Source organism: Microcebus murinus, chromosome 3 (genome assembly GCF_040939455.1).
Source record: "Microcebus murinus isolate Inina chromosome 3, M.murinus_Inina_mat1.0, whole genome shotgun sequence".
Taxonomy (NCBI): domain Eukaryota; kingdom Metazoa; phylum Chordata; class Mammalia; order Primates; family Cheirogaleidae; genus Microcebus; species Microcebus murinus.
In genome coordinates this window covers 57,088,329-57,102,998 of record NC_134106.1, presented here as the reverse complement: position 1 = coordinate 57,102,998, position 14,670 = coordinate 57,088,329, and the positions used below count along the sequence as shown (strand labels likewise).

General features: G+C 34.3%; 1 protein-coding gene across 2 annotated transcripts in view; it reads right to left on the bottom strand.

Annotated features, from left to right (window-relative positions):
• Window positions 1-14,670, bottom strand: part of ANTXR1 (ANTXR cell adhesion molecule 1) — a 230,633-nt gene that overhangs the window by 184,569 nt on the left and 31,394 nt on the right. The gene's annotated exons all lie outside the window — the stretch shown is intronic.

Sequence of the window (14,670 nt, the reverse complement as noted above, 5' to 3'; positions counted from 1 at the left end):
TTTTAATTTTTTTCAAGAACTTTTCCTTTGCATTCATTTCCTTGGCTAACTGGCACAAGAGGCTTAGTTTTCAGCCTGTCTTGGCTTTTAACATGCCTTCCTCACTAAGCTTAATCATTTCTAGCTTTTGATTTAAAGTGAGAGATGTACAACTCTTTATTTCACTTGAACAATTAGAGGCTAATGTTGGGTTATGAATTGGCCTCATTTCAATGTTGTTTTGTCTCAGGGAATAGGGAGGAGGCGGAGGGGGGGGAGAGAGAGAGAGAGAGAGGGAGAGAGAGAGAGAGAGAGAGAGAGAGAGCGCACAATGGCTTGTTGGTAGAGCAGTCAGAATGCACACAATTTATCAATTAAGTTTGCTGTCTTATATGGGCATTGCTTGTGGCACCCCAAAATAATTACAGTAACTTCAGAGGTCACTGACCACAGACCACCACAAGAGACATGAAAAAGTTTGAAATATTGTGAGAATTACCAAAATGTGACGCAGAGACAAAATGAGCACATGCTGTTGAAAAGTGGAACCTAAAGACTTGCGCGACTCATGTTTGCCACAAACCTTCAGTTTGTAAAAAACACAGTATCTGTGAAGTGCAATAAAGTGAGGGGCAATAAAATGAGATATGCCTGTATTATAAAAGAAATACTTGCTTCTGCATCCCTAAACAGGAGACAAGTACAAGAATGTTCATTGCAGCTTTGTTTGTAATAGCAAAAAGTTAGAAACAAAGTCCATGAACAAGACATGAATAAGGAGCAATTAAGTACATGGTGAGACATTATTACAACAGAATATAATGAAATAGAAAAGTAGCAATAGTTAAAAGGAACCAAACATAACTATATGTATCTACATGGAAAAAGTCTCAAAAACATGATGTTAAGTATAAAAAGCAAGTTCAAGAAAAATACATACAATATGGCCATTTTAAACAAATTTTAGTGTTAACAGATATATTGCTTATGGGCATATAAAAGTGTGTAACACTCATTAAAATGATAAACTCCAAATTCACAATAATGATTAGCTCTGGGAAGGAAAGAGAAAGGGGAAGTACTCATATGCGGTGTTGCCTGTAACCTTTTATTTCACAAACTTGATGGAAGATAATGGGAGTTAGTTAGCATTTTTTCCTATAGTTTTGTAACACCTGAAATATTTAATAATTGAAAACATTTGTTGACGGTGCAAAGCAAGGGCTAAACCTGAAGTTCATGAGGGGGCATTCAGAAGCTATCAAAGCCAGCATCTCAGTGCTCAACAGGTTACCCGCACTGGTGGCCAAGGAGTTGACAGTCAGGTGACAGACAGGAGCATCACTTCTGTAGAATTGCCTTCATGTTGACCAGTACTGGGATTGTTTTCGTTGACCCACAGGCAATTTGTTGGTTTTGGCTGGCTAGCTTTGGGTTTGAGAATGCTACTGTTCTTTGGTTGTATCGGCCCTTTCTGCAGTTTGCCTTGCTGTCATCATCCAGACAACAGAAATGTTTCTGGATGCCGCTCTATCAGTTGTTATTCTTAATTTGTATTTGCCACATGAGAGTAGTAGGTGAGGGGTAGTATCTGCCTGTGATATGCCAGGATCTCTGCTGGGCACTTTCCATACATTAATTCCCAAAAGCCTCATAACCGTTCCATATGGTGGGTGTTACCACCTTCATTTGACATGTGAGAAAACAGATTCAGAGACGTGAAGTAACACGCACATGGTGCGGAGCACAGACTGGAAGCCAGACTGGGTCCTGGTACGAAGTCTATATTTTCTCTATTAAATACAAACTTGCTATGTAAAAGTATACATTTTACAAAAACACAAGAGACAAACAATATTTTTTCTAGAGCATAAATTATATTCCAAAATTTGAGAATGAACTCAACATGATTTTTATATAATATTATGTATAATAGAATTGTGGGATTATATTATGTACTAGAATACAAATGCACATGCATTTTTAAGATGAAAGAACTCTGAAGAAACTTCTTGCTTTCAATGAACCACTTCAAGCTATACCGCAGGACCTCAGGAGTATCCTTTTACCTGCAGAAGAAAGTTAGTTACAGGTAACAGGGGTACTCCAGAGGAAGAGTTTGAGAAGCACTGGACCACACTACTCTCACAAATCAATCTGTTCCCAGACCTGCTGTATTGTTCCAAGGTGGGTTCCTTTACCATTGTTAAGATTCAACATGGGGAGTGCTTAGGCAAACCTCCTCTAAAGACACTGCCTGTGTGCTCTTCTCTGGAAGAGGTGTTGCTAGAACCATTAGACCAAAAAACCCACATTTTTAAAATATGTTTGAAAATAATTTTTATAGACAGTATTTTCTACTCATATCCTTCTATGTAGGGATAGAGTGGCCAACTGTTAATGACGCCACAGAAGGATGTGCGCCAGTGAGAGCTGAGGACTCACTCTTTGAATTACTGTTGGACATGCTGTAATGATGTGAGGTGGGGTTTGCTCATGAGGATTCTTAGTTGTTTATCAAAACCCCTAAAAACAACCACAATAGTAACAACTAATGTTTATTGAGCACTTACTATAGGCCTGCCTCATTAATCCTTCCAACAGTTCTCTTCATTTTGCAGATAAAGAAACAGAGGCACAGAGAGGTAAGTAACTTGCCCATGGACTCAGACCACACGATGTCTCTCAATCAACAGGACAAGAGAATAAAAAAGTGCCCCATTCCCTTGTCATTTGTTTTAATTATGCCACCAAGCCCTCTCACAAGTAAATGAACAATACCTCGAAATGGAATAAATCCAAGTACTTTTCAAGCACTAAATGTCTGAAGACTCTTTTTTTCTCAGTCGTTGTTTTTAAATTTAGAAAAGGATTTTAGAACTACGTCTCTTGGTAATGGCAGTCTGTAATCATTCTGCTCCAGGAATCAAGTGATGTGTTCAGAATATGTCATTTTCCCCTGTGACACTAATGGCAAAACCACACTCTCAACCAAACCAAAGGATGACTGAGAGGCAGAGAGAAGTGTGGTCTCTTGGTTTCCACTCAGCAGTTTGAGCCAAGAGTTCTTGGCTTTCACTCCACCTTCTTAAGCAATAAGCAAGATACTTAACCTCTTAACCCCATCTGTGAAATGCTGATGCTACCTCTTTACCTCTTTGTGAGTATTTCCAAGTTTCAGTTTTCAAAAGTCCATGAAGAGAAATGTGTAGAGGGCACAGGCTTTCACGAAACTGTTTTCTGAAGAAGTAGAAATGGGTTGGGGTGGTGAATTGTGTATGCTTTGATGTATTTTAAATTTAAAACTGTACATGATAGTAAAACCGTGGGAAATCCTATAGTGTAGTAATTAAGAACATGGACACTCAGGCTATGCTTCCTGGGTTAAATTCAGGTTCCTAAACCTTTATATGAGAGTAGCATTGAGCCTTCTCAGCCTCAGTACCTCCATCTATAATAATACATACAATAAATAATGTAATTCTCACAACAACCCTATTAAATAGATTTTAAACAAATAAAACTATTATTTTCTCTTATTATATATGAGGAAATTATTATCAGCTATTGGTACATAATGAGCCCTTAATAAAAGATTATATATAAATACAAAGACATGTACATATGTATGCACATATATATTGGTGGTGGCCTCCATTTGAATATTCCAGAGACAAGAAACAAAAGAGCAGCATACATACAGAAGCAGTGTGTACTGGGTAGCTGTGTAATGTAATAGAAAAATCACTGATTTAAAATTTTAATTCCGTGAGTTAAAAAAATATTGTGCTGCCACTGAGCACATAAATTAATTTCAGCAAATAATTAATTCTCTCTGGGAATCATTTTCCTCAGCAGTGAATGAGGTCAGTGGGTTGGATAAGCTATAATAATTCTTTGACCCGTAGTTGTTTTGTTATGCTTTGATTTCTAATCTTGCAAAGTTTGGAAGAAAGGTGAAATTTCCAGTCAAAGATGGTGATTTTGGTCTACACATTTTAACTCTCATTTCCCTTTCCAAATTGCTGTCGAAATAGCTAAACTAGTATAATAGAGAAAATATTTTTTCACTACTGGAAATTAGGTAAGGGTGCCATATTCATACCATAAACTTAGAATTCCTGCATGACATGGAGCTGCTGAGACCAGAATGAGGAAAGGACCCACCATCCTGGGATCCCAGATCACAAGAAGAAAAGCCAAGTTCAGGGGAGAAGTTCTTAACAGTGATCCAACATCTACACCTGACCATTTTCCTTTGGCTTCAGCTTTCCCCTTACTGTTGGGTCTCTCTGTCTAGGAAAAAAATTACACTATGTATATACTTTCCCATTTTCTTAAGCTTGAGATCATAACATTTTCAGCAAAAATCTTGCATGATCTCTAATAGAGCTCACTCCAAATCCCAGTACTAAAAAATCTAGCTGGCTCCTTTTTAAGTCACTATACTCAGGAAAAGTCTCAGCAGTTGGGAAGAAGACCAATTTTAGGAATTCGAGAGAATATCCCCATTTGAAATAAATTCATATAACAAACAGGGGAATGCATATAATAAATTCTAATTCATATTTATAATGAAGACATTTCATCTCTAAAATAATAGCACAGTCTCTCTCTTTCTCGCACACACATCTGCATGGAAAAATTTAGGAACAGGGAAGTATTCATAAGGATGAAAGATTGGTTAAAAAATATAATGGAATTAGTGAAAAGTAAGTTGGCTACTACAAAAACAGAGCCAAAAAAATAAAATAAAAAACTTAGATTGGTGATTACAGAAAAATTCTTCTAGACCTCAAGGAGAAATGACAGAGAGATTAAAAAATTATACTTAGAATATAGAAGAGATGTTAGATAGATTCAAGAATCTAATGAACAGACAGAAAAAAGTAATCATTAAAAGAATAATAGAAGAAAAACGTTTTAAGCTGACTGGTTCAAATACTATACAAAGCACTATACAAAATTAATGACAGGTCTTATACCTAAATATATTCTGTTGACACTAAATATATACATATTTATCATATATATATATTTTTATCTTATATACATAAGATAAGGGAAAAAAGTTCTACAAGCAGCCAGGAGGAGAAAACAGGCTACCCGCACAGGAGAAACATATTAAATTGACATCTCTAGTTTCTCTAATACATGCATATTAATTATGTGTCATTACCTTTAGAAAATTTAGGGGAAATAATAGTCAAGATATAAGAACTTTATATTCAATTGAAATATTTACCTAGAGGTGAATGGAAAGAAATTCTCAGATAAGTAGAGACTTAGAAAGCTTAATATTCACATACCCTTTAGGAAAACCTTAACCTAAAAAGACTCAGCAAACTGAAAAATTAAAAGTATATAATACAAACTCTAAGTACTGGAAGGAAGTGTGTGTGGCATGTGCATTCATATATATTCAATGAAATCAGTAAATCTTACAGTGAGTTTAAATTATTGTTGACATCTTTAAGAAATATAATGCAGATATTTCCTTAAACAATTCAGCAAGGAGAATTGATAGATATTATTTAAATAAGGGCAAATGAAATTCAATGGCAATTGTCATTAGAATGCAAAGGAAATTATACTTTTCAACTCATTGGAAAATTAAACAAAATATCAAATAAGGGTAAAAAACTGAATGGGCAAAGATATATCAGGACAATGCAAATAAAATTCAAGTTTAATAACATTCATTTTGGACAAAGGATATAAAACGAAAAGCATTAAAGGGGACAAAAAGATTATTTTATATTGATTAGAAGTATACTTCATAATGAAAATATATATAAGCTATGCAATATGGTGTAAATTATAAAGCAATATATTGGAAATTCAAATAAAAGTCATGGTAGAAAAATAATTAAATGTCTATCTTCTCAGATCAAGTAAAGAAAGATATAAAATATTTTAAAAATTTAATCAATAGATTTCTTATATACAATCTTTTACTCCTTAAAGTACACATATTTTCTAACATCCAGAGAAGATAAATAAAATTTTTTTATTTCAATAGATTTGGGGAGTACAAGTGGTTTTTATCACACATAGATAATTGTATGGTGGGGAAGTAAGAATCCATCAATGAAAATTAATAAGTTAAAAAATAGAAATTACATAAACCACATTTTCAGAAAAAATGCAATGACTCTAGAAATTGAGAAAGGGTATATGGAAATTGTGAATCACTTTTCCAAATCATCCTAAATCAAAGATAAAATTATAACTAAACTATTTAGAAATTAAAAAGAATAGGCCATGCCAGAATGTATGAAACTCAACAACCATTATCAGATTTAAAGTATAAATCAGATTATTAATAGTTTTTATTATTATGGAAAAAAGAATAAAATATAGTGAATAAGTTTCATCTTAGAAGCCAGAAAAAGATGCAATATAAGAAGCAGGAAAAAGGAACTAATTATAAAAGAATAAAATAATGAATCATAAAATAAAAACAATAAACTAGATGAATAAATTCAAGAAACAAATCATTAGGCAATTTGAATGGGGAAATAAGATTTAAAAAATAGTTTTATACAAATGTAGGACAGGGATATAACCAAAGATACAGAAGAGATTTTGAAAATTAAAAAAGGTATGTGATACATTTAAAATACCAATACATTGGTAATTTCTACCATTTCTCAAGGTAGAAAAAAGAAGACATGATTAAAACAATAACACACAAAAAAAGCTGAGATAACTGTCAAAGAACTTTAATAATGATTTAGGCCTAGGTAATTTTCCTCTGAGTTCTATTAAACCTTGAACAAACATATTTTCTATGTTAAGCTATTCTGTAGCATATGGAATGACTGCCAACTCATTTTTCCAAGCCCGCACAATCCTTTTACCTCCAACCTGACAATGATCATATGAAATAAACCCCAGAATATTCTCAATATTAAATATTGATAAGTAATATCCCCCCAGATTATATTAAATTAAATCCAGAAATATAATAAAAAACAGCAAACCATGATAAATACAATTTAATCCAGGAATGCAAGGTTGGTTTTTTGTTAGGAAATTTTTTGATTTAAAATGTTTACATTGAGAGGTCAAGGGAAATAGAAGAGATATACTTACTTTGATATGGCAAAAGAATATTTAATGAAGCTTAACTATTTCAGATAAAAATTTTTTTTAATAAACTTGCATTGAAGACTTCTTCTTTAACACAGTAGATAAAATATCTCTATGAAGTCAACATCCAATAAAGCACATAATTATGAAACCCCACTGGGAATTCAAGCCTGAAAGTTTTTGCCAATGTAAAAAGACACACGGAAAGACATAATAACTATAAATGTTAGAAAAGAGGACAGAACTTATCATTAATTACAAATACTATAATCATCTTATTATAAAACCACTCCAAAATTAACAGGAAAAGTATTAGAACTAATACAATGTTTCATTAAAATGGTAGAATAAGAAATAAATCTACAAAACCTATTAGAAAGCTATTGTTTTCCCCCAAACCAATATTTTTTAAGCTTTTTCTTTGGAGGGGGGCAGACATTAGAAGACTTCTTCTAACACAAACTACATGTTCTCTTGTATAGAAAACCCACTGACATATGTATGCATTTTTGTAAGTCATTTTATAAAGTTCACTAGAAGTCCATGGGCCACAAACTACAGGTTCAATGGTCTACAGTGAACAATAACAATTTAGAAAATACAACAGAAAAACATTTCATTTACAATGGAAAAAAAACCTTTAAAATGCGTGGGAATTAAGTTAGCAAACACTGCATGAAACTAACCTAAAGAAAAGACTAAAATTCTACTGAGGCACATAAAAGAGAAGCGATACATTTTTAAATAAGAAAATGAGCACAGTAAAAGTGCCATGTCATTGTTGCTAAGTTTAATTTGTACTTTTCATACAATTCAAATGAAAATCCAAAGGACATTTTGGAGCATAAAAAATTATTTAAAATGTACATGGTTGGAAAAATCCAGTAAGAACCAAGGAGATTTTTGCCTAAGATTAAAAATGAGGAGGGATTGGTCCTCTAGATTTTAAAACTAATTAAAACAATGTGGTGCAAACATAGAAACAGACATAAAAACAGAATGGAAGAGCAACAGAATAGAAACTTAGTAATGGACCTAAGTCTATCAAAAAACTTAACTTTTCAAGTTGTTGGTAAAAGATTATTCCACAATGGTTTTGGAAAAACTGGCTAATCAGGTAGGGATAAAAATGCTAGACATTAGCCTTATACTTTACAACACAATAAATTCTAAAAGTATTGATTTAAGTGAAAAAAAAAGAATTAAAAATATTATAAGTAAAAGTAGTCATAAAAAGGACAATGGCAACCCACCACAATTATGAATAGGGATACTAAATTTCTGAATAATATACAGAAAATAGAATTCAGATATATATTCAAGAATCTATTATAACCAGTATAACCAGAAATACAGAAATGATCCAATGTTCTTAATGAATTTCACTGTACTAGTAGGTAAAAGAAAAAATAAGACCATCTTAATAGATGACAAAAATGAATTTGATTAAATTGAACATCTATTCCTGATTTCTTTTAAATGAATAGTTGGACTTCCTTGACATGATCTCATTTCCAAATGATGACACATTTAAAGTATTTTAATTAATGTTGGGAGCAAGACTATCCTTGGAGTTTTCAAGGAATCTTATTATTCTATAGTATTATTCTAAGTAGTACTTAAATTGACATTATAGACTCTATTATACTAATGAAGTGAGCAGAAAATTTATTACAATTTGTCAATTGTTTAAACTGATGAAGCTAAGAAATCTTGGAAGAACAACATGATATAATTGCAAAGTGCAAGCATTGGACCAAATTTTGAATCCAGAATCAGAATACTAGTTCTGCCCATTACTAGTTATTTGATCTCAGCAAGTTATCTAAACTCTTTGAACCTCAGTGTCCTTATCTGTAAAACTGACATAACAGCAGCCAAGATAGAGTACTGTATCTTGCCGATTAAAACAAAAAACTTTGGATAAAATGAAAAAGCAATCAAGTGGAGCCTCTGAAAAGAAAAAAAAGCGGGTGGATTAGGGAGGAAAGTTAAAACCTGGAGAAACGAACCCATACCATGGTGAATTCTAGATTTTTCCTTCTCTTTTTCCTCATGGTTTTAACCCGAGGGTGGATCTTAGTCACATGACAGAGGCCTGGGATGTCACCTAAAGGACAAGAATATGGGTGGGGAACCTCTTGTCGCTTTCTAGGTCCTTAAGGGCGGCCTTTTGACTGAATCCAAATGTTACAGAACAAATTCTTTTATTTTTATTAATACATTTTGTCTATCTTTTATCTTTTAATTTTATTTTTAAAATGAACATATTTAAAATACCAAAGAATAAAATAAGTTTCAACAAAATAATCCTCCCAGACTGACGGGCACAATTAGAACATTAGCAAGCCGTAAGGACTAAACTGATGGCTACTATGCTCTTGATTTAGTTCTAACTTCCCCCATCTGACTAGAGCAACTACTGCATGAGGCTGGCCGGTGAGAGTTTATGGGAGTCTAGTATGCCAGTCTGTTATCAGCTTTTGACAATGATGCACTGTGTTTCTGTCTGAAGTGGAATTTGTGAATAGTGGCACTGCTTAGCAGTACTTTTTAATTCTGTCTGTTTCACAGCCCATCATGTCAAAGAAGATCAAGAGAATGCTGAAGGAAGAAAACAGATTTTTTAAATGAGGATTGAGAATTGCAATATTATCTTCTTTCTGCTAAAAAGAAGATGATTTGCTTGCTTTGTGATACTGCAATATCAACATTAAAGAGATTCAATGCTCATCAACATTATAACACTCATAAGGACCATAAATATTTTAAATTAGAGGCAGAGGCATGAGAGACTGTATTGCAGAAATTAAAAGATGACAAGCAAAAACAAAGACAAATCTTTCAAGCAGCAATAATAACTGGAAATAATGCCACTGGAGCAACTTATAAAGTAGCTTATATACTCAGGAAAAGGGGAAGCCATTCAGTGATGTAGAAATTACGAAAGAATGCTTTGTCGAAGTTATAGGATGCTGAGACCCTGATAACGTTTCAAAATACAAACAACTGCCTCTTTCAAGGAGACCCATACCTGATCGGCAGCATGAATTAGCCTTCAACTTAACAACTTCATGCAACACTTCAAAAGGAAAATATGTATTATTCAGCCGCTTTGGATGAATCAACAGACATTGATTCAGCGGCAGTTTTATATTTCATTTGGGTCATAACAGAAGATTTTCTTTGCTACTAAGAGTTACTTGCTTTGGGGACTCTTGTGAACAAAACATGGGCAATAGATATCTTCACCAACTTTCAAGGTAAATATCGTGAAGTTGGACTGAATTTGGTAAATTTAGTGAGTGTATGTACAGACGATGCACCTTTCATGTCAGGAAAACATGAAGGGTTTATTGCACTGATAAAAAAATATTAGCAGATTTAGATGCTCTCATTTCTTTTCTTTGTATCTTGCATCAGCAAAATCTCTGCCCTAAAGCTACTATTTTAAGTGACACTTTGCAACAAGTTATAAGTATTGTTAATGATACTCATGCAAATGCAACACAGCATTGTCAGTTTCGTAACATGCTAAAGTTGGAATATGAGGTATTCAGTGTGGATATGCCATATCATTCTAAAGTGCATTGGCTATCGCAGGGACAGGTATTAGTCAAAATTTTATCTCTGTGAGAACAGATGGTTAAATTTTATGAAGACCAGAATCAGCAATGTGAATTATTGACATTAGATTTCTATAGGAATGCAGCATTTCTGTGTGATATCATGTCATATCAAAATGACTTGAATATTTCTTTGCAAGGTAAACCTAAGTCTATATATGATATGTAGCAAAAAATCTAAGCTATCTTTTTTCAAAACACTCCTTCAAAAGGAAAATTCATATGAACATTTTCTCCAGGTAGCAAAGGTCACGATGAGCAGGATAATATATGCCAATCATTTGAAGAATATGCAGCTGTACAGACATTAATTGAAGAATAAAATGAAAGTTTCACTGACTTTGAGAATCATGACATCACACTCAAATTAGCATTTCAGCCTCACCTAGCTGATAGCACCAACGCACCTAAAGAACTACAGATGGAATTGATTGAGCTCTCAGTAGATGACATTTTAAAGTCTTTGTTTGATGCTAAGAAAGATCGAATTAAAATTTGAAAAAATGCAGTAGAATACCCATTCCTTCGGTAACATGCTCATAAAATGCTTTGTTGCTTTTCAACGACTTATTGCTGTGACTCTACATTCTCCTACCTGACCCAAATCAAGATGCCCTTAAGGTCACAAATGACTGATACCCATCTAGAGGATCAACTGAAAGCTGCAGACCTCCCTGCTGCAACCAAATATTCAAATGCTTTCCAACAAAAAGCAGATACAACATAGTCACTAAACGGTTAGTTAATTTTAAAATTAGCAAATAGTTTTCATTTTTTGAAATTATTAAGTACATAGGAGTTAGATTTTTACAAAATAGGTACATTTGTAAGTGTATCTAATTGAAGTTTCTTGAATGTGGGCTTATTTGATTACAGCTAAATTAATGTGGCCTTCCAACATGAAAAGGTTCCCCACTCCTGGCCAAGAAAATTCCCATATTTCTAGGAACTTCTGGAAAGGGGGTCCCTGTGGTTCAAAGTATGTTGGCAGAATCCCCATTTTTATTTCTCTTTTATTACTTTTGGCTTGAGGCCCCAGGATGGCCTCAGTGGAGAACTTTGAGGCAGCAGTGTGAGTGACCAAAACTCCAAGATAAACTCCTTTTTCCTTGCTAGAGGACTTGAAAAGGAGGACTTCAGTGGGCCAAATGGTGTGAGGAGAATCCTGGAGATGACAGGGGGGAGAAGGGGATCCCTTTATTCTGTGTAGAAAGTCATGTAAGTTCCAGGCTCATCCCTGAACTGCACATGTGAAGCTCTGGATTTTAGACAGATCCAAAGGAGTTTAGCAAAGTCTTTGAAAATTGAACTGACATTGAAACCACCACCTACCGAAGAGACAGAACTTGTGGTCTGAACCTAACCAGGGTGACTGCTTGCTGAAGCAAACAAATAATAAAAAAAAAAACAACCCAATATTTTCCAGAGGATTTGAATACGATCCAGAGTTTAAACAACATAAAATTCAAAATTTTTAGGATATGCTTTTAAATGACTCGACATACAAAGCACCTAGAAAATGTGATTGATTCTCAAGAGAAAAGACAATGAAGATGCCAATTCTCAGACACTGGAATTATAACACAGACTTGAAAGTAGTTATACTATAACAACTATTCTCCATGAGGTAATAGTAAATGCATTTAAAATGCCGAAAGCATAATAGGAATTCTCAGTAAGAAACAAAAGTTTACAAAGAACCAAATGAAAGTTTTAGAACTAAAATACAAAATATCTGTAATAAAAAATTAAGTGGATGAGCTCAGCAGCAGAATACAGATGACAGAATAAAGAGACAGAAAGATCAATAGGAATTATCCATTCTGACAAACAGAGAGAAGGATTGAAAAAGAAATGAATGGAACTTCGGGGACATGTGGAAGAAGACCAAAAAGTCTAACATGTGTCATTGAAGCTCAAGAAGGAGAGGAAAAAATGAATAGTGCAGAAAAAATACTGGAGAAATAATTCAAACTCCCCAAATTTGGTGAAAGACATACATTTATAGATTCAAGAAGCTCAGCAAAGCCAGACTAGGGTAAACTCAAAGAAAATCTTGCCCACACACATCATAATCAAACTGCTAGGAACTGAAAAGGAAGATATCTTGAAAGTAGTTAGAGAAAAGCAGCACATTCCATTTAACACACGTATTCAAATGACCACACAGTTCTCATTAGAAAATGGAGTAACAATGGTTATATGAAGATAAGTAAAAGATTATATGTAAAGTGCTTAGCAGATAAAAAATACTCATAAACCGATGTTATTCTAATTGTAGTTTCTTTACTATATTTTAACATGCTGTATTTATTTTTCGTTCTATTTATTCAACCTTCTCACAGTTTTCCCCTGAGTATCTGAGCCTAAGAACTGGATGCAAATACAGTTGTCCCTCAGTATACCTGAGAGATCGGTTCCAGGATCCCCACATACACCAAAATCCACACAGACTCAAATCTCACAGCAGGCCCTGTGGAACTGCCTACATGAAAAGTTGGTACTCCATTTAGGCAGGTTTTGCATCCCACAAATACTGTATTTTCAATGAGCATTTGGGTGAAAAAAATCCACATATAAGTGTATTCAAAACCACATTGTTCAAGGGTCAACGGTACATCTTTGATCTTGTTTCTTTTGATTTAGCCAAAACCTTTTGCTGCTGTTGAAATAGTCCTTGCTAATTCATGTCTTACTTTTGAACAACTGTTTCTTAATTCTGTGAGTTTCCTCAAATATTATATGGGTATATTAATGGATCTTTTACTGTCTTATAAGGATAGTGTGAATATTGAATGAAATACCTAGAGAACAATGGAAATTTCTGTGCCCAACTAAAACACTGAGTCATATATTTCAGAAACAGTATTAGCTTGGAAGATCTGAGAAAGGCTGATTTTCTTAGCCAGTCTCCTGAGAAAGTATTTCAGAGAGAGAGCCCCAGCCCACATTTCTTCCAGAGGCTGATAAGGTTGGGACGTGTCACTGAGCCGCACTGTGCTTTGCCAGCTGACCTGGGCCAAGCTGTCACCATATGAATGAAGCCCACACAGCGTTTAGCAAGGCATTTCTGCCTATTGTTTGATGCACATTTGACCCGTACTAAATGCTGCTTCTAGCAATCAGGGATTTTAGCCTGTGCCTTCTATTTAGTATGGGAAATAGCAGTAGTGAAGCTAAGGCACAAAAACATTAGATTCCAAGTAGATTCAGCAGATGACTAATTTCAACAAGCATAACAAACCAAAGTGGGCCTTCTGATAGTGTTTATAAGTCCCTGACCCCCTCTGCCCTCCCCAACTTCCCAGAAGCCATGGAAGGTAATAGAGCCTCAGTTTCTCTTTCTGCACATAAAGAATCAGAAACTCCCGTTTTTTTAATGTGGTTTTTGTGCATCTCAAATGACTTGTGTGCATATAATAGACACGTTTGAAGGAGGAACAGGATTTGAAAACTTCTACATGGTACAGAACACTCTTTTTTTATAGATGGGAAACAGAGGCAGGGAGAAAAATGGAGACTAGCTCAGATTTGCTGATTTGAGCCAGAAACTTTATTCCATCCTATCAGTCCTTTCTCATTTCTATAAAAATGTTATAGAATAAAGTCCTCCTGCCCTCTTTGAACTCATCCTTCCCCTTTTCTTTTTCCAACGTGTCATATGTAAGTCTGCCAATAATCCCATGTGTCCCCCATGGCGCTTCCTCACACAGATGATATCACTTTTTAAAAAGTGTGCAGTGTCATCAATGAGGGCAAATTGTCCTCTCTGCTCCCTGTATGCCAACCTAACTATGAATAAACAGCATGTCTTTGTTATCACTAGTTTTCATCTGCAAGTAAAATGTGGTAAAACCCAAAATAATATTTTTGTTAAGCTAGGTCTAACTACTCCTTTTATGTCAACAACATTCTTGTACACCGGATTCAAATTTCCTTTTATTTTGTGGTACTGTAAACCCTCCCTTTC